The sequence below is a fragment of the Eschrichtius robustus genome, chromosome 7 (genome assembly GCF_028021215.1).
Source record: "Eschrichtius robustus isolate mEscRob2 chromosome 7, mEscRob2.pri, whole genome shotgun sequence".
Taxonomy (NCBI): domain Eukaryota; kingdom Metazoa; phylum Chordata; class Mammalia; order Artiodactyla; family Eschrichtiidae; genus Eschrichtius; species Eschrichtius robustus.
This window is the reverse complement of record NC_090830.1, coordinates 84,657,974-84,680,258: the sequence shown is the minus strand read 5'-3', so window position 1 is coordinate 84,680,258 and position 22,285 is coordinate 84,657,974.

The window sequence follows — 22,285 nt, the reverse complement described above, 5'->3', positions numbered from 1 at the left end:
ATAATGACTTTGCATTAGTGTGCACAGTGAGGCGAGGGTCCTGAAGCAAGTCTTGATGGGAGAGCTGTTACTCTTGGTAAGTCAAATAGTTAATTTGTTCACACCTTAACTTCCAGGAACAGATATTTCCTAGAGCAAGCAGCTTAACTTTTTACTGACCTCAGTGCTGTTTATTAAAGAAACAAAAAAGTATAATTCATTCTAAATTTTTTGAGGACAGAATAGGAAATGATCTATGTCTCTAGTATTGTGCAACACAGGGACAGAAGATTATTTGGTTTAAATCCTCAGACATTAGCCAAGGTAGTTAAAGGCCTAAATGAAATGTACACAGTTCTAGAAAATGTAAGGAGTCATAGAGAGTGAATAAAAATTAAAATTTAATAGGTCAAAAAAATATTAAGTTTATAGTAGTCCCCTCTTATCTGCAGTTTCACTTTCCAAGGTTTCAGTGACCTTTGGTCAAACAGTCCAAAATATTAAATGGAAAATTCTATAAATGAACAATTCATAAGTTTTAAAATTTCACCCTGTTCTGAATAGAGAGATGAAATCTCACACATCATCCCACTCCAAACTGGGACGTGAATTATACCTTTGTCAAAGTATATCCTACTCATTAGCCCCTTAATAGTTCTCTCTTATCATATTGACTGTCAGTGCTTGTGTTCAAGTAACTCTTACTTTACTTAATAATAGCCCCAAATCACAGGAGTAGTGATGCTGGCAATTCGGATATGCCAAAGAGAAGTCAGAGGTAAAAAAGTGAAAGTTCTCAACTTAATAAGGAAATTTAAAAAATGTGCACACTGGGTTTGCTAATATTTACTGTAAGAATGAATCTTCTGAGAAGCAAGAAGAGCTACATTCCTGCAGCCTGTGGAACAAAAACCACATTCACAGAAAGATAGACAAGATGAAAAGGCAGAGGACTGTGTACCAGATGAAGGAACAAGATAAAACCTGAAAAAAACAACTAAATGAAGCGGAGATAGGCAACCTTCCAGAAAAAGAATTCAGAATAATGATAGTGAAGATGATCCAGGACCTTGGAAAAAGAATGGAGGCAAAGATTGAGAAGACGCAAGAAATGTTTAACAAAGACTTAGAAGAATTAAAGAACAAACAAACAGAGATGAACAATACAATAACTGAATGAAAACTACACTAGAAGGAACCAATAGCAGAATAACTGAGACAGAAGAACGGATAAGTGACCTGGAAGACAGAATGGTGAAATTCACTGCTGCGGAACAGAATAAAGAAAAAAGAATGAAAAGAAATGAAGACAGCCTAAGAGACCTCTGGGACAACATTAAACACAACAACATTCGCATTATAGGGGTCCCAGAAGGAGAAGAGAGAGAGAAAGGACCAGAGAAAATGTTTGAAGAGATTATAGTCGAAAACTTCCCTAACATGGGAAAGGAAATAGCCACCCAAGTCCAGGAAGCACAGAGAGTCCCATACAGGATAAACCCAAGGAGAAACACACTGAGACACATAGTAATCAAATTGGAAAAAATCAAAGACAAAGAAAAATTATTGAAAGCAGCAAGAGAAAAACGACAAATAACATACAAGGGAACTCCCATAAGGTTAACAGCTGATTTCTCAGCAGAAACTCTACAAGCCAGAAGGGATTGGCATGACATACTCAAAGTGATGAAAAAGAAGAACCTACAACCAAGATTACTCTACCCGGCAAGGATCTTATTCAGATTCGATGGAGAAATCAAAAGCTTTACAGACAAGCAAAAGCTAAGAGACTTCAGCACCACCAAACCAGCTCTACAACAAATGCTAAAGGAACTTCTCTAAGTGGGAAACACAAGAGAAGAAAAGGACCTACAAAAACAAACACAAAACAATGAAGATAATGGTAATAGGAACATGTATATCAATAATTACCTTAAATGTGAATGGATTAAATGCTCCAACCAAAAGACACAGACTTGCTGAATGGATACAAAAACAAGACCCATCCATATGCTGTCTCCAAGAGACCCACTTCAGACCTAGGGACACATACAGACTGAAAGTGAGGGGATGGAAAAAGATATTCCATGCAAATGGAAATCAAAAGAAAGCTGGAGTAGTAATACTCATATCAGATAAAATAGACTTTAAAATAAAGAATGTTACAAGAGACAAGGAAGGACACTACATAATGATCAAGGGATCAATCCAAGAAGAAGATGTAACAATTATAAATATATATACACCCAACATAGGAGTACCTCAATACATAAGGCAACTGCTAACAGCTATAAAAGAGGAAATTAACAGTAACACAATAATAGTGGGGGACTTTAACACCTCGCTTACACCAATGGACAGATCATCCAAAATGAAAATAAATAAGGAAACAGAAGCTTTAGATGACACAATAGACCAGATAGATTTAATTGATATTTATAGGGCATTCCATCCAAAAACAGCAGATGACACTTTCTTCTCAAGTGTGCACGGCACATTCTCCAGGATAGATCACATCTTGGGTCACAAATCAAGCCTCAGTAAATTTAAGAAAATTGAAATCATATCAAGCATCTTTTCTGACCACGGCACTATGCGATTAGGAGTGAATTACAGGAAAAAAATGTAAAAAACACAAACAGATGGAGGCTTAACAATACATTATTAAATAGCCAAGAGATCACTGAAGAAATCAAAAAGGAAATCAAAAAATACCTAAGAGACAAATGACAATGAAAACACGACAATCCAAAGCCTATGGGTTGCAGCAAAAGCCATTCTAAGAGGGAAGTTTATAGCTGTACTAGCCTACCTCAAGAAACAAGAAAAATCTGAAATAAAGAATCTAAGCTTACACCTAAAGGAACTAGAGAAAGAAGAACAAACAAAACCGAAAGTTAGCAGAAGGAAAGAAATCATAAAGATCAGAGCAGAAATAAATGAAATAGAAACAAAGAAAACAATAGCAAAGATCAATAAAACTAAAATCTGGTTCTTTGAGAAGATAAACAAAATTGATAAACCATTAGCTGGACTCATCAAGAAAAAGAGGGAGAGGACTCAAATCAATAAAATCAGAAATGAAAAAGGAGAAGTTACAACAGACACCGCAGAAATACAAAGCATCCTAAGAGACTACTACAAGCAACTCTATGCCAATAAAATGGACAACCTGGAAGAAATGGACAAATTCTTAGAAAGGTATAACCTTCCAAGACTGAACCAGGAAGAAACAGAAAATATGAACACACCAATCACAAGTAATGAAATTGAAACTGTGATTAAAAATCTTCCAACAAACAAAAGTCCAGGACCAGATGGCTTCACAGGTGAATTCTATCAAACATTTAGAGAAGAGCTAACACCCATCCTTCTCAAACTCTTGCAAAAAATTGCGGAGGAAGAAACACTCCCAATCTCACTGTATGAGGCCACCATCACCCTGATACCAAAACCAGACAAAGATACTACAAAAGAAGAAAATTACAGGCCAATATCACTGATGAATATAGATGCAGAAATCCTCAACAAAATACTAGCAAACAGAATCCAACAAATGAAGAGGATCATACACCATGATCAAGTGGGATTTATCCCAGGGATGCAAGGGTTCTTCAATGTATGCAAATCAATCAATGTGATACACCATATTAACAAATTGAAGGACAAAAACCATATGATCATCTCAATAGATGCAGAAAAAGCTTTTGGCAAAATTCAACACCCATTTATGATAAAAACTCTCCAGAAAGTGGGCAGAGAGGGAACCTACCTCAACATAATAAAGGCCATATACGAGAAACCCACAGCCAACATCATTCTCAATGGTGAAAAACTGAAAGCATTTCCTGTTAAGATCAGGAACAAGACTAGGATGTCCACTCTCACCACTGTTATTCAACATAGTTTTGGAAGTCCTAGCCACGGCAATCAGAGAAGGAAAAGAAATAAAAGGAGTACAAATTGGAAAACAATAATTAAAACTGTCACCTTTTGCAGTTAACATGATACTATACACATAGAGAATCCTAAAGATGCCACCAGAAAACTACTAGAGCTAATCAGTGAATTTGGTAAAGTTGCAGGATACGAGATTAATGCACAGAAATCTCTTGCATTCCTATACACTAATGATGAAAAATCTGAAAGAGAAATTAAGGGAACACTCCCATTTACCATTGCAACAAAAAGAATAAAATACCTAGGAATAAACCTACCTCGGGAGACAAAAGACCTGTATGCAGAAAACTAAGACACTGATGAAAGAAATTAGAGATGATACCAACCGATGGAGAGATATACCATGTTCTTGGATTGGAAGAATCAATATTGTGAAAATGACTATACTACCCAAAGCAATCTACAGATTCAATGCAATCCCTATCGAATTACCAATGGCATTTTTTATGGAACTAGAACAAAAAATCTTAAAATCTGTATGGAGACACAAAAGACCCCGAATAGCCAAAGCAGTCTTGAGGGGAAAAAATGGAGCTGGAGGAATCAGACTCCCTGACTTCAGACTCTACTACAAAGCTACAGTAATCAAGGCAATATGGTACTGGCACAAAAACAGAAACATAGATCAGTGGAACAAGATAGAATGCCCAGAGATAAACCCACACTCCTATGGTCAGCTAATCTATGACAAAGGAGGCAAGGATATACAATGGAGAGAAGACAGTCTCTTCAGTAAGTGGTGCTGGGAAAACTGGACAGCTACATGTAAAAGAATGAAATTAGAACACTCCCTAACACCATACACAAAAATAAACTCAAAATGGATTCAAGACCTAAATGTAAGACCGGACACTATAAAACTGTTAGAGGAAAACATAGGAAGAACACTCTTTGACATAAATCACAGCAAGATCTTTTTTGACCCACCTCCTAGAGTAATGGAAATAAAAACAAAAATAAACAAATGGTACCTAATGAAACTTCAAAGATTTTGCACAGCAAAGGAAACCATAAACAAGATGAAAAGACAACCCTCAGAATGGGAGAAAATATTTGCAAATGAATGAACAGACAAAGGATTAATCTCCAAAATATATAAACAGATCATCCAGGTCAATATTAACAAAAAACACCCTGATCCAAAAATGGGCAGAAGACCTAAATAGACATTTCTCCAAAGAAGACATACAGATGACCAAGAAGCACATGAAAATCTGCTCAACATCACTAATTATTCGAGAAATGCAAATCAAAACTACAATGAGGTATCACCTCACACCAGTTAGAATGGGCATCATCAGAAAATCTACAAACAACAAATGCTGGAGAGGGTGTGGAGAAAAGGGAACCCTCTTACACTGTTGGTGGGAATGTGGATTGATACAGCCACTATGGAGAACAGTATGGAGGTTCCTTAAAAAACTAAAAATAGAATTACCATATGATCCAGCAATCCCACTACTGGGCATATACCCAGAGAAAACCACAATTCAAAAAGATACATGTACCCCAGTATTCATTGCAGCACTATTTACAATAGCCAGGTTATTCAAGCAACCTATATGCCCATCAACAGCCGAATGGATAAAGAAGATGTGGTACATATATACAATGGAATATTACTCAGCCATAAAAAGGAACGAAATTGGGTCATTTGTTGAGACGTGGATAGATCTAGAGACTGTCATACAGAGTGAAGTAAGTCAGAAAGAGAAATATCGTATATTAATGCATATATGTGGAACCTAGAAAAATGGTACAGATGAACTGGTTTGCGGGGCAGTAATTGAGACACAGATGTAGGGAACAAACGTATGGACACCAAGGGGGGTAATGTGGCGGGGGGGTGGTGGGGGTGGTGTGATGAATTGGGAGATTGGGATTGACATGTATACACTGATGTGTATAAAATGGATGACTAATAAGGACCTGCTGTATAATAAAATAAATTAAAAAAAAAAAAGAATGAATCTTCTACCTGTGAAATTGTGGAGAAGGAAAAAGAAATTCATGCTAGTTTAGCTGTTGCATCTCAAACTGCCAAAGTTAGAGCCAAGGTGAGTGACAAGTGCTTAGTCAAGATGGAAAGGGCATTAACTTTGTACAGTAAGATATTTTTAGAGAGAAAGAGACTACATTCACGTAGCTTTTATTACAGTATATTCTTATAATTTTTCTGTTTCATTATTAATTATAATTGTTAATCTCTTTTTAAAAATTTTATTTTATTTATTTTTGGCTGCGTCAGGTCTTAGTTGCGGCCTGCGGGATCTTTGTTGATCCATGCGGGATCTTTTCCTTGAGGTGCACAGGCTCTTCATTGTGGTGCGCAGGCTTCTCTCTAGTTGTGGCATGTAGGTTTTCTCTTCTCTAGTCGTGGTGCGCAGGCTCCAGGGCGCGTGGGCTCTGTAGTTTCTGTAGTTTGCGGCCCGCGGGCTCTAGTTGAGGCGTGCGAGCTCAGTAGTTGTGCTGTGTGGGATTAGTTGCCCTGTGGCATGTGGGATCTTAGTTCCCTGACCAGGGATCAAACCCACGTCCTCTGCATTGTAACGTGGATTCTTTTCCACTGGACCACCAGGGAAGTCCCTATTGTAAATCTCTTACTGTGCCTAATTTATATATGAAACTTTATCACAGGTATATATGTACAGGAAAAAACATGGTATATACAGGGTTCAGTACTAACCACAGTTTCAGACATCCACTGGGGGTCTTGGAATATATCCCCCTCCAATAAGGGGGGGACTGCTGTAAGCTAAATAAAAGGCATACACATTGGGAAAGAGGAAATAAACCTGTCCCTCCTTCCAGACAACATTTTATATAATTCCAGTGATTTAAGAACAATAACAAACACTTGTAAAAGTATATGTGAATTCAGTGAAGTCATAGGATACAAGACCAATATACAAACCCAGGTGCACTATATATACTCTATATTTAAAGTTATACTATATACTATATATTTAAAGTTATTTTCTATTGGTTGACCTGGGTATTACACGTAACACCTCTATATATCAATATAACAATCTAGTTCAGATTAATAACAATTGACTTTCAATAGTGTACAAAAACTTGGCTTCTATGTGATTCCATTTTCTCTTCACTCCTTTGTGCTCCAGCACACACAGAATCACTCAGCACAAAATGGGAGATTTATTGGTACCAGTCACTTAAAAAATCTCCAGCAAATAATTAGCTGATTACTAAGCTAACTGAACAGAGACTTCAATAGCCACAAATGGCAAAGAACACAGATTTTACAGAATTAGTTTGTCAATCACCAAAGGAACAAACATCAACAACAGCAAAAGACAGCAACTCCAAACTCTGTGGAGAGAGAATCTGATTTCCAGAGTTTCCAAATTATATTGTTTAAAATATCTAGTTTCTATTTCTTTTTATAATTTTTATCTCTTTGATGTTCTATATTTGGTGAGACATTATTGCACTTTTTTTGGCTCTTTAGGCATGGTTTCCTTTAGTTCCTTTAGCATATTTAAAATAGAGGATTTGAAGTGTCATCTAGTAAAAGTTCAACATCTGGGCTTGCTGAAGGGTAGTTTCTGTTGACTGCTTTTTCTTTTTTTTTTTCTTTGAATTTGTATGGGCTGTATTGTCTTCTCTTTTTGCATGTTTTCCTGATAAATAAATTTAGTGCTATAAATTTTCCTCTGAGGTACCTGATTTCTTCAGTTCTTGAATATTTGCAGTTTCCAGAAGCTACATTGAGCTTGATTATTGAAGTCAGCCATGAAACACTTAGCCATTCCTTATACCAGATTTAATGAGTTAGGTACCAATTATTGACCCACTTTCCAAAATTCTCTCTTTGTTGTTGTGGATTTGTCCTTGAAAAGACAATTTTCTGCCATCTAAATGATTTTCTGCAATTTCATTTATAATTGGCCATGAATAACTGAAATTTAATACTTTATTTTTAAAAACATGGATAATAATAATATAAATAATATAAAATAATATGGAATATAATTAATAATGGTTAAAACTAGGTAGTTAGTATTCAGTTTTCATAATCTTATTCTCTAGATGTTTTGGATTGCTATGTTTAATAATTTAAAAGCAGGTGTAGTGGTGATTGGAACTGAAGTTCTTTGACTAGTTTATTGATCAAGTTACACCTTTCTTTAGATATTCAGTGATTTGTTTCCCATTGAATTGACATATGAATTCATTTATTCTACTTAAATGTCATTTCATAATCTAGGTCAAAACCTTTGTCATCTTACTCTGGGATCCTTGTTTTATGTCTGTCTTTTTAATCCACTTGTTTCTTTTATTTTTTCCTAATAATTATTATTTGTTCTGCACCAGTTTTCTTCTAACCTTCTCATGTCCAAATCACAAAACTTTGATTTATTTTTAATGTTATTAATACATTTATTTTCTTATATTTCAGTAACTCTATAATCTGTTCACAACCTGCATGTAGGTACGCACAAGTGTAAGAGATTTCATATTCTCTCTGGCATCACAAACATTTGAATAGTTCTCTGAATATCCTTTTTGTTTCTGTGCTTTTCAGCTGCTCTATACCTGGCATGCTTCCCCACCATCTCGGAAAACTTCAAAATTTCTTCAAATTCAGCTGTTAAGCCACCACCCACCTCAAAAATTTACCTTGATAGCTCCCATCTCTGCAGTTTACTATTCATGTTTATTTCATAAATTTTACTGTAAAAGTTTACACTGTACTAGTCACTGACCTCTTTAATCTTAATGACCCATTATATTCATCTTTTAGCCTGAAACTTCAAAATAACATAACATATAAGTATTTTGTAGTCTTTCATGGTACCCAGCATAGTGCTGAGCTCTGGAATTAAATACTTGTTAACTGATTCTTCCATTTTTTGGATAGATGAATCACACCATCATCAATTGATGAAATTCAATATTACTTGATAGATTATCTCACTCTTTATGTAGACTGATTGTACAAGTATTCAATATGATGGTAATAGATGAATGAAGCAAGTCACCACATGACTTAACTGCCAAATAGCAATATTGACACTCAATAGAATAGGAGGACATATCATTGAATAATATTCCAAGTTATACATTCTTCAGGAAAAGTATAAAATAACGTATGAAGATCTATGATTTTAAGAATGTAGAGTATGGATAATTACAGGTGCACGGATAACAAGGTATGGTTCCATGGCTTTCCAAAAGATTAGTCTTTGATAATCAATACAGCAGATGAGTTACATGAGTCTGGGTTGCCAGGTGCACTAAGACAGTTCCAAATATGGCTATTATTGTCATGTGAAGTAAAGAATTAGCCTTTGTGCATTAGGAATAACAGCTGTGTGCTATCAGATCTGGTTGGAGATTGTTTTATTTCATTGGAAACAGTTTTAAGAATTCATTGTATCATCTGTGGCATCTGTTGTTATAAGAAGTGGCATCTGGTTGCAAGATCACTGGTCTGGTATAATCACAAAAATTTTCTTTCATGTATTTAATATTGGTGAGTTGTGTTGGAGATCTGACATATTTTAAACTATGTGTTTTTAAAAATACATGAGTACAAAATCATCTATGCTTTTTAACTTTCTGTTTAGCCTTGCTTTCTACTAGGACCTGACTGAATAATGTTTTAAAAGAGAAATTATCTGTTATCTCAGATAGAGCATTTCAGCAATAGGTAATAGAAAACAATGATCACTTCTCAAGCAATTAGAAAGTTATTTTCTCATAAGATGTCTGGAGGTAGGTCAGCTACAGAGTTGGTTATTTCAACAGGTCCAGGACATTATAGAATACCCCTTCATTTATTAAGTCACTCATGTATTCACTCAACGCATGTGTTCTAAGCACCTGTTATGTATCAGGCCTTCTAAATACTTGATTTACATCATTGAATAAAACAGTTATAGATCACTGCCTTGTGAAAATTACGTTCCCATTGTGGATAAATGATGAATAATATACACTATACACATTAAAAAGTAATTTAGGATGTTAGAAGATAATAAAAGCTATGGGAAAAAATGAACAGAGGGAAAAAACGATTGAGAGTGCTGCGTGTGCAGCTTTAAGTAGGATGAGCAACCTTTGAGAAGGTGGCGTTTGAACAGTCTTGAAGGAGGTGACGTGGTTTTCCAGGCACATATCTGGGGGCAAAAATCTAATTAGAGGAAACATCTAGTGCAAAAATCCCAATGTAAGATTATGTCTGACAAGTTAGAAGAACTCAAAAGATGTCAAGAGGCTATAACAAAGTGGGCAAATGATAGAGTAGAAGAAATCTAATAGAGAGGGAATTAGGGCTTTGTAGATAATTCTAAGTGCATTGGCTTTTTTATACAGTTTGAAATGCTAAGCAATTGCCAATTTTTAATTAGAGGAATGGAGTTAAATAATTCACTATTTTAAAGGATAACTCTGGCTGCTATGTAGACAACAGACTCTAGAGGTAGGTAGAGCAAAGTTAGAAGTAGTGTTGCAATAATTCAGCAAACAAGATGGGGCTCACAGCAGGGGGTTGGTGGTACTGTAGAATAGTCAGTGGAATCTGGGTCTCTTTGAAGGTGGAGGTGACAAGCTTTTTAAACAGGTTTAAAACATGTTTGAAAGAGAGAAATCAAGGATGACTCCAGAGTTCTGTATTTTTATTATTAATAACTTTGATCATTAATGATGATAATAATAATAACAGTCCTTAACAAATAGCATGACTAAATAACATATGCCTTATTATTCTGTTCTTCATAAAGTACTTCCCATCTACCTAAGTAAATATTCTTATTTTAGAGAATAAATCAACCATTCAGGGATTACCTACAAGATGATATGGAGTTGTTAATTATTTATAAAATCCGCACAAAGTTTAAACACAAGAATACACTAGATAGTAGATGAAAATGAAAACTACACTTAGACAAGCTATCTACACCCTTATTTGCATGTTTGGTTACCAAAAAAATATTCTTTTAAACAGTTTATATCTTATCATCATTCTGGATATTTTAAATATAAATTTTCTGGGGAAAACCATGTCACAAAAACTTTATAAAATAAAACAAATAATAAAATTGCCTTACAATATATTTAAATTAACAATGCTCCTTTTACACCTAGAATTTCCCTTTCATGTTTCACATTTATTGCTTTCCCAAGGATCCAGACTTTACTGAGTTTAATTTTTGATATTTTTCTTGTCTACCACAATTGCAATTCTATTTCTTATTATTTTGCCTTTTTTTAAGATTAAATATCATGAATATTTTCAGGTTTTCCATCTAATCATTCCTCTTCACATAAACTGATTCATAGAAGTTTATATGTTTCTCTTAAATTAATAAATTACTGCATCATTATATTATTTGCGTGTATTTTCTGGAGACTATATTTTTAATGGACAATTATAAATTTTCTAATTTGGATTCCTAAGATTCTTTCTTTCTGGATTATTACCTCTAATTTATTTTCAATATCACTTGCTACCCCAATCCAAATATGACATATGTGCCACTCTGATCCATCTCAAACACAAGTCCAATCATGTTAATACTGTGTTTGAAATCCCAAAATGAATAGTTATCACCACTATGATAAAAATTTTTCTTTTTGGCGGGTATCAAACATTCCCTTCAAAGGTGTTTGTTTCCATTGACTTTTTCAGCCTCATTTCTTGCCATATCCTCTGGCCACTCTATTTGGTCATCCTTACCTCACTGTGTTCCTTCACATTTCTTGTGCCTCTTAGAAACATTTCCTTCACTAAACCTGGTTTGTCCTCTATCATAGCACTTTTCATACTGTACTACAAGAAATAAATAATCTAACTATTCTTTTAGATGTAAACCATCCACTGAAGAGAGGAACAAGACATAGATATTTGTGATTGCTAATTACTCTCAAAAACAAATTGTGATTAGGTCACCAAATGTGATACACAAAATGAATATAATGGGAAATAGTTATGGAAAATAATTAGCATTGACTACAAATGGAAGGTGGAACATATGCTTTATTTTCTTCAATTGACTATTTTTTCTTTAATGGTTTAAAGCTATTTTCATCACTACCTACACACCCAGTGGTTGTCCTACCTTCGTTTCTTTTAAAGACTCCAGTTTTCCTAATTACTTAATACATAGTCTAATAATTAAGCTAGTGTCTTAATATCATGAAATTCTAGCCTGAAATAATTTCTATTTTGTTATAAATTAATGTTTGATATAGTAGATATTTTGTGAGGGAGAGAAAATCCATAGGGGACTATAAAGTCAACTCCTTAGTATCCTCATGAATAAATAGCACAGCTTACTTGGGGGCAAATGCTTAATTTATTTCTTCACACTCTTTATTATTTATCTTTTGTTTTGCCTTAATTAGCTTTTTTATAGATCAAAGCTGAACTCAGGCTTTTCTGACATTTTTCTCTACCATTACAAGAAAGGAGTGGAAGAAGAGGAAAATGACAACTGTGACATCTTGATAAAGGAGATTTCAATATTTAACCAATTTGCATGTCATCAATAAATGCATTAGCACTTGAGCACCTGGCTTCTTAAGCAAACACTTTAAAAAGCAGATGGTTCTGCCTGAGTGACCATTTTACACACTTACTCCTTTTAAGCTTTGACAATTTGCTTGAGACAGGCTGGTGTTGCTCATCAATTCTGTGGCATCTTCAAGACCAATCAAGCTATTTACTACAAAAAATATTTTTCCAAGATGTTAAGAATAAAATTTAAAGTATTCACCTGTATTTTCATTTAAATCCCACCTCTTTAACAAATAAGGATTTGTTCCTTACTTATGGTGTGGTATATGTGGTGCACATGAATTACTTAAAATAATTCCTGTCATGTCATCTTCCCTGCTCCATCTTAAAATACCCCTTCTGCCTCTCCTTGACATTTCCATGCTTTTCACCATGCTTTTGTCTGTATAATCCCTTCCACCTCTCCTTCTAGAGTTAATTTTATCATTTCCTTTACTGAGAGTTCACTGATACTTCCCCAGCCCAAATTAGCCATTCTTTTTCTATATTCCCATAGCATTTCATTCATAATGGCTATACTGGATTACAAAGCTGAATTAGAATGGAGGTAATTGCCTTTACCTGCCCGTTACTGATATGGGGCAGGAATTCCTTTGCAAATGGAAAGACATAATTTTATAATTATATTCATGTTTTACTACTTTGTTGCTTTGTGTGTGTGTGTGTTTAGAGAGATTAATTTAAACTAAGATTTGACTTTGGGCATAAATTCAGAGAAGGGCACTGAAGAAAGGAATAGAAATATAGCTTCTTATTTTGTGTGAAGTGCAATTTATGTACCAGAAAAAAATGCAACTTCTAAGTTAGAGATGTCTACTATAATTTCATTCTTATTTTCAAGAACGTGTGTAAATCTACATTTTTGTGCTAAGCCCGCAATATGAATATTTGAGGCAGAATAAGTATAGAACTAATATTAAGGTTAAGTAACATTGGTGTAATAAAATGCATCATTCATTAATAAAATGCATTATTTATTAAGAACAAATCATTTCTGAATAAATATAAATAGAAATTCTAGAAATATGGGCAAATGGATTAATCTCTCCGGCAAGGAAGAAACAAAATTTCATGTTTTATAATACATTTTTTACTCTTTCTAAGTGGTCATTCCCCTGGATTCTTCCTTAGAACTGAAACAAGTCACCTGGATTCTCAGAAATTTCAAGTGTTCAGATCAGAGAAAATTTTCAAAGGAAAAAATTAGTAAACACTGGAGCCTACACATGCTTCACAACTTAAGTATTGTGTTAACATTTACCATTTATTGAACAACTATTCTGTGCCGGGTTCTGTGCTAGAGATACTTTATATTTATTCAACTTAATTCTTACAATAGTCCTATAAGGCTAAAAATAAGAAAATATAGGTTGAGAAAATGTAGGTATTTTGTTGAGGTTCAAAGAGCCTTGAAATGTTATAATCAGGAGATACATTCATGTCTGAGTGAGCCCAGCATTTAGAGCTCTACTGAATCTATGCCAAGAAGGAAATAAGAGTGATGAGTACTAATGTTTTAGAAAATATTATCAATTATATCCTTAGAAATTTATTTATAACCTATATTCTTGCCAACTGTGTATGAGGGGTCTTGAATCTCCACTTCCTGGTCTAGGCTGGGTATTTTCATATTATATTCTTACTTTTAGTTTATGAAACAGTTTTAAATGCCGATAAATGTAAAGATAAAATGATTGTAAGTACACCACTCACATAAATCTAGTTGACATTACAAAATAAAAGTAAAGCGTGGATGTGGTTATAAAATTGAAATAGTAAAGGCATAGCATAAGAACATGAAAGTATTCATCACCACCTACTTCAGAGTTCATCATCCCCCAAATAACTGTTTTTAAGAATTTCATGTATTTTCCTGAAAAATAATGCCATGACTGTTTAAGCACCTATTTCTGTAAATTACTTAAATTCAATTATCTTTTGTAAAGTTTATTAATTTCACCTACTTCTTCTACATTTGTCCGGCACATATGACTCTACCTCATTCTTCTCAACTGCTTTATTTTTTAATAACTATAGCTTCACTGATTAGCATATGATAAATGTTTTGGTTGAATCTGTGATTTGCTGTTAAATCAGTAATGTAATGAATATTTTTGTACATTTTCCTTGGCTAATGTATACAAGTGAATTCTCAGGAAAAATTCCTAGTCATGAGGTTATCAGATCATAGAGTGCACATGTATTAAATATGAGACAAACTATCCAGTATTCCTATAAAAGTATTTTATGACAAATTATTGCTCCATGTGTGAGAACACTTGCTTCTGCACAGCCTTCTGCACAGCCTTGCCAGCCTTGGATCATCAAAGAATTTAATATTTGCCAAATTCATGTGGTATTGACGTTACTTGACACATAAATACTGGACATGATTTCATATGTGCATTGGTTATTTATGATTAGTTGTTTTGTGCAGATCACTGTTTGTATTGTGAAGTGTGTGTGTGGTGTGCTTCTCTGTGCAAATTAACAATATTGAGCGTTTCCCGTCAAGCTTAAGAGTCGAATTTGATTCCTCCCTTTTATACATAACACAATCAACCAATTCTATTGGCCCTACTTTCAAAATATCAGAATTCTGATTCCAGGCAAAGGAAACCACCTTAATATAATCTGATTCTGATTATATCCAGGATCAAACCATTTATCATGACCTACAGTCATCATATCTCATCATATCTCATTATGACATCCTCTAACTTTTCTATCCTCTGCAGCGTAGCTAGTGTGGTACTTTTAAAACATAAGACAAATCGTGTCATACTCTGCTCAAAATCTCATTCAGACTAAAACCTGGAATCCTAGCTGATGTACAGGCATTGAGTCATCTGATCATTGGCTGTCCTTTTGACTTTGTGTCTCACTCCTCTTCCAGTAGCTGGCCTGCTTCTTGTGCCACACCTTGTGAAGTACCCCTCCACTTCAGGGTCTTCGCAGTGGTGGTTTCCTTTGCCTGGAATGCTCTCTCAGATGCCCAGTCCCTCCCTCCCTTCTTCAGCCTTTCTAGAAGTCCTTCACCATCCTGTAAAAAGAATCAGCCTGTCAAGAATACACTCTTTGCCTTGCTATACTATTTTTTATTATTTGTATAACAGCTTATTAACACCTGAAATATTATGTGTTCTTTTTCAGGTGAATCAATTTTAATTTTAAAAACAGAATCATGAGTTCCAAAAACATATAGTAGAGAGGATGTATAAATAACATGTGTGAATTATTTAAATCATTGAGAGGTAAAGATATTTCTAAGAGAGAATGGGATCCTGATTTATTAATATATTCTCCATCACTGGTTATTGAATGAGCTCTCTTTTCCCTACTGATTTGAAAATATTGCTTTCATTTTTACTGAATTCCCACATCTGTAGAAAACTATTTGGGGGCCACTTTATTTTAAGCTAAATTGCCATGTATATTTGGATCTATTTGGGGGCATTACTTTGCACATTGCCAAATTTCCCTTCAGAAAGATCATACCAACTTATAACTCCAACAAATATATGAGCAGCTATACCATTGGTACCATTCACCAACAATCAGTAATTTACTCTAAAAAATATTTTCTACGTGCATATACGGATCACTGATTGTTTTAGGCAGGGAATTTATACATATATGTACACATATGTTTGAAAATAATATATATTTGAAATTTCCATAATATATATTTATACTGGCTTTTTTATATAGGTGTGAGCTCCATATATACTAATGATAATTAGCTTTGGTCTATTGTTACATTTCTTTAGTCAATTTAAAAATTATTTCTTTGAGTTCCTGTTCCTGATGGTTTTCATGACATAAAATTACAATATTTTTATAGAAGTTTTAATTTGATATCAGATATTTTCTGTAATTGGAACCTCCTCTTTACTGTCTTACAGAATACATAAAACGTGTTTAGGTTTCCTGCTGTTTCTGGGAGTGAGACTGCTTTATTGGAGGCTACTACCACTGAATTTTCAGAAGTGTCCTTCTTTTAGGCTAGTGAAACTTTACATATATTTATTGAAGAATTTATAAATTGCTTGTCATATTGGTATGGCTACATATTCATATGGGTTAGTCTAAATCAATAGGAAAAGAAGCTATTTACATTTTAGCCATTTTGTTTTTCTGTATTGGAGTTCAGTTGCCTAGGAGGCAGTGAGGAAGTGGGCGACCAGGCAAGCCAGTTGCAGGGAAGTTCATTGATTCGAGAGTGGTTGCCTTCCCTGTTAGCTGTGAAAAGCTAATGATAGTGGGGAGCGTCTCACCTTCTCTGACGGTGGGGACCCTCTCACCTTCTCTGACTCCCACAACAGGTCTCACATACTACTGCCTTTGCACACCCACCCCCATTTGCACTAAATTTGGGCGGACACCTTGGCCAGTTACTTCACAAAATCCTTCCATTTGGAGCCTCACAGACTGAACTGGCACCTTCTGCTCTGAGCTTGGTTGTTTTATTGTTTTACATTTGTTTCTTGTTTGTTTCTATTTCTGTTTAGTTTTGTCTTTTCCCTGAGATATTCTGTCTACATACTCTCCAGGCAGGATTTCTTTTACATGTTTCATGTTATTAGCTTCTCAGTTCTTCTTTCAAAGCAGCCTCCTCTGAATTTCAATTTTCTATTGATGACATCCATTCCTATCTTCCATTTCCTTATAGAAAGGACAGATTTATTTTCAATTTTAAAATACATCTGTTATTTCAAAAGGAATATTTGAATGAAGTGAATTAGACGTATGAGTTCAAATGAATGCCTTTATACAAGTCACATGTTTACTAAATGTTAACGTACCTTAAAAGTGACATCCCCTTCCCTGGTGGTACAGTGGTTAAGAATCAGCCTGCCAATGCAGGGGACGTGGGTTCAAGCCCTAGTTGGGGAATAGGTACAACTGAGCCAGGTACTTTTTCTAAGATGTCAATCAGGGCTTCATACCAGTTACTTCAAATCTTTCAAGGTCTTCCTATCATTTTCCTCCAGACTACTTGCCTTGAACCATTCTCTTCTCATGATTTATTTTACGAAATAAGGAAGTTAGTTGTGCGTGGAACATGATCCTTCTATAGTTTAGAAACAGGATAATGGAGTGAAAATAGCAAAACCTCTAAAGAGGGAACTTTGAATTTCCTTTTCACAATTTCATGTTTGGAATATTGAGAAATTTATTAAGCTTCATAGATCCTCTTTTTTAATCTATAAAATGATGAGAATACCTAGATTATAGAAATTTTGGAAATTTAGATAAGGTGTTTAAAGTACTTGCTAGGTACGTTGTTAGTCATTAATGAATGCCAATTTTCTCCTTTGTAGAAGCTTTAAGTTAAAATTGTGACTGTCTGTAATTCCTCTTATAGTTCCTTCTCCCTCTTTTTTTCTTCTTTTTCCCACCTGCCCCCACCTGCCTCCTGCCTAAGGGTAAAAATGCAGCAACTGAAAATGATGTAAGTGCATTGTTAAATGTCTGTATGTATATGGGATACAGGTAAAAGTGCATTATTATAACTGGAAGTGTGCAATGATAATGGCAAAAAGGTACAGGGAATTGGAAGAATGATTTTTGAGTCACTGAAGTTGGGACTTTCCTCTTTGTAGCAAATTTAGGAAGTGGGAATGAGTAAGTTGTTTGAAAGAATGGTTCAGCTCTCAATGTCACATTTCATTATATATAACTCTCTTCCTATTAATGAGGTCTTTGACAACATGATTAAATTACATATGACTGTGATGTCACGTATCTGGTTGAAAACAGTCTTGATGTCTAACAGATGAGTGTTCTAATTTACATATAATGAGGCCCCCTTAGGCAGCTCAACTACTACAGTCTAACTTTTCCAGAATGTGGCTATTTCTTTTATTCTTCCCCAAGATGACTCCAGCAACTTCAACAAAATTGTCCAACACTGTGTGCTTTAGAAAGACTATGTATCTTTCCATATCAAGAAATATGTAGTAAAAAAAAGAACACTTCCTCAAATATATTTATGAATCCCAACACTTAAACATGTTATATATATAGTATTATACATATGTGTGTGTGCACATATATATGTGTGTGTACATATATATATATAAAATGTCTCCAAAGAAATTGATGAGATAGATAGATTATATATCCGTCAATTTCTTTGGATCACTCTAAAGTATTGATATTATTAGGAATGTCAGTTTGGAAGAGGTCCAAAATTGTATTTGATATCCTTTCAAAACCCAATATGATTTGGAATTTATTGGCCATCCATTTTATTCTGGACTATATTCTGAACGCTGTGCTGGTTCCTGAGAATTACAACTATAGGTAAATCATGGTACAAGAGATTATATGCAATCAGAATATTAATAGACTATACATAGAAATTTTAATACAAAATTGTAATGGAAAAAAATTGATGAAATAAGTGCTATGAGAACAAATAAATGAATATATTTTCTGACTGGATTATAAAGTGGAATAATTTGTGGGTGAAGCGGTATTTGATCTGAACTTTGAAGAGTAAGAATTTTTCATGTAACATTGGAATAGAGAAACTATAAGCTTAAAAAGAAATTCAGTTAATAGCATAAAGAGAAACCCATTAATTGAAAGAAACGTTATGACCAGTTAGTTTAATATAAATAAACATCTGTATTAAAATAAAAAATATTCACAATATATAAAATAAAATAAAAATAGGACAGTTTCAAGAGCATATAAATTTTAGTCTAATTATTGTGAGTAATATGTGCACCACCAGTTTATCCATATAAGGACATTGACTGAAATCCAAAAGAAAATACACTAAAATATTAGGAATAACTGGCGTATCTGGTGACAGTCTAAATATTCTAAATTTCTTCAGTGAACATAATGTGTTTGTGTCATAAATTTTCAAAAAAATGTTGACACTTCATTTACTCCTTCCTTTGATCATGTTGTTTGAACTTGTGACTTTGGATAAGGTTCTAAAAGCTTGTAAAATCACAAAATAAAACATGATGAGTTCTAGATTTTAATAAGTGAGTGACTTCCTAGAGATGAAGTTTAGTTTTTAGTGAAAACTGTATAGGGAATTGAGTCAAAAGAAACAAAATGCTGACAGATGGCACAGGGGAATAAGAAAGTCTTTTCAAGTATTTCAAACATAAAAGTAATTCAAAACATGAAGTCCCAAGTCCATTAATAAATAAAGAGCATATGAAATCTACAGTAACATCGAAATAGCTGTGCTGTTGACCTGCTTTTGAGATGGGTACTTAATAAGAGTTGTTTCTCTTTAAAACGATGCAGCAAATGGTATTGCCATGTGAATTTAAAAGCTGCACAGTGATGAAGATAAAATTGATAGAAATAAGCACTTTAAATATTTAAGGCTAAAGAAATCATTATCTAGGTAACACATTCTAAGGTGTTGAAAATTAGGCAATAAATGACATTGATACGATTCTGGAAAAACTTGAATGGTCGGTCTTTCTAGTATTAAACAGATATGTAGAATAATGATTAACAAGTTGTAAGACACTAGATTTTAAGTGTGATTTTTAAAATGAGAAAGAATGTAGACAAGTTTTTAAAAAGCACTGGTATGAAAATTTTAAAGTCACTTATGTTTAAGAAAAGCTTAAGTAATTATTGTTAGAATAAGAAGTAAGATTTTTATTAGTAAATATAGATGCGGTGGTAAATGGAATTATTTCCTTAATTTTTCTTTCTGATACTTCGTTGTTAGTGTATAGAAATGCAACAGATTTCTGTATATTAATTTTGTATTCTGCACTTTGCCAAATTCACTGATGAGCTCTAGTAATTTTCTGGTGGCGTCTTTAGGATATTCTGTGCATAGTATCATATCATCTGCAAACAGTGACAGTTTTACTTCTTCCTTTCAAATCTGGATTTCTTTTGTTTCTTTTTCTTCTCTGATTGCTGTGACTAGGACTTCCAAAGCTATGGTGAATAAAAGTGGTGAGAATGGGCATCCTTGCCTTGTTCCTGATCTTAGAGGAAATGCTTTCAGCTTTTCACCATTGAGTATGATATTAGGTGTGGGTTTGTCATATATGGCCCTATTATGTTGAGGTATGTTCCCTCTATGCCTGTTTTCTGGAGAGTTTTTATCATAAATGGATGTTGAATTTTATCAAAAGCTTTTTCTGCATTTATTGAGATGATCATATGGTTTTTATTCTTCAATTTGTTAATGTGGTGTGTCACATTGATTGATATGCGGATATTTGAAAAATCCTTGCAACCCTGGGATAAATCCCACTTGATCATGATATATGATCCTTTTAAAGTACTGTTTGCTAGTATTTTGTTGAGGATTTTTGCATCTATGTTCATCAGTGATATTGGCCTGTAATTTTCTTTTTTTGTGATATCTTTATCTGGTTTTGGTATCAGGGTGATGCTGGCCTCATAGAAGGAGTTTGGGAGTGTTCCTTCCTCTGCAATTTTTTGTAATAGTTCAGAAGGGTAGGTGTTAAATCTTCTCTAAATGTTTGATAGAATTCACCTGTGAAGCCATCTTGTCCTGGACTTTTGTTTGTTGGGAGATTTTAAATTACTGATTTAATTTCATTACTGGTTTGATCTGGTCATATTTTCTACTTCATCCTGGTTTAGTCTTGGGAGATTGTACCTTTCTAAGAAATCTTTCAGAATATATTCTTTGACCACAATGGAATTAAATTAGTAACAAATAATGTATTGCTAAGAATTTTTATATTCATAATGTTTAGTTCATAGTTAGAAATCTATTTTTTGACTTACGGACATTATTTCACTTCTTTCTTGTATAATATCATTTCATCCTATTATTTTTTCTGATATTGTTAATTTTCTCTCATTACTATTCAAATTGTCATTATTGCGCTTTTCAAAATATTTTGTATTCTATTGGGGAAGTTCATGCCAAATTTTAAGTGGTCTCTTTGAACATATACAGACATATTTATTCCTTGATTTAATCTGCTGCAGGTTACATGGTTAGAATTTTACCTAAGGTATTAGGTAAATGACTAGATGTGTTGACTTTTCCTTCAATCTGACAATAAATAAAGTAGCTGAAGTCTATAGGACTTGGAGATCCTCCTTCACTTATTTCTGTCACTAATATAGTTTTTTGTTTTTATTTTAATGCTATGTACGGTATTAATCAGACTAATATATAAGAAAGGATTTTGGATGCAGTTGCTCAGTTTTCCATATTTTCTGGAATTCCCTTTATATTTCCACATTAAAAAGAAACTGTTTACATGATCTATCTTATAATATTTTTATTCTATCAAATATGTTACATGTATGTTGATTGATGCCTCTAGCTGTCCTTCAAAGTAATGTGCAGATATAAAACAAAAAGTGTATGAAATTGTTATGGGAAAACGTTGACAAAATGTACCACTTTTTTATTTAACAAATGCTTTACGTGGTTATAGAGGTTTTATTTTTGGGTGATCAAGAGTCTTGGTCATTGACTCAAGATTTTTTTCTGACTCCTAAATGATGTGATGATAGCAATACACAAAAATTAAGTATCTTTTATATTTCTTTCCAAGAGTGAATCATTTTTTCCTAATTTTATGTGCTTTTGGATGTCATCATTCCCTCGTGGTATAAATATAGATTAAATTAGCAGAAAGAAATAACTTTCCATTCTTTGTTGAACTTAGGTGTTTCCAGAGATGATCTTCCTCCTTGGAGAAAAATATCCTTCGTTCATGAATTTTTATTTGAGGTGAAATATAGGTATATAGGTTTTGAAGACAGGCAAACTTGAAATAAAATTGCAGTTTTTCCAATTAAATATGTGGA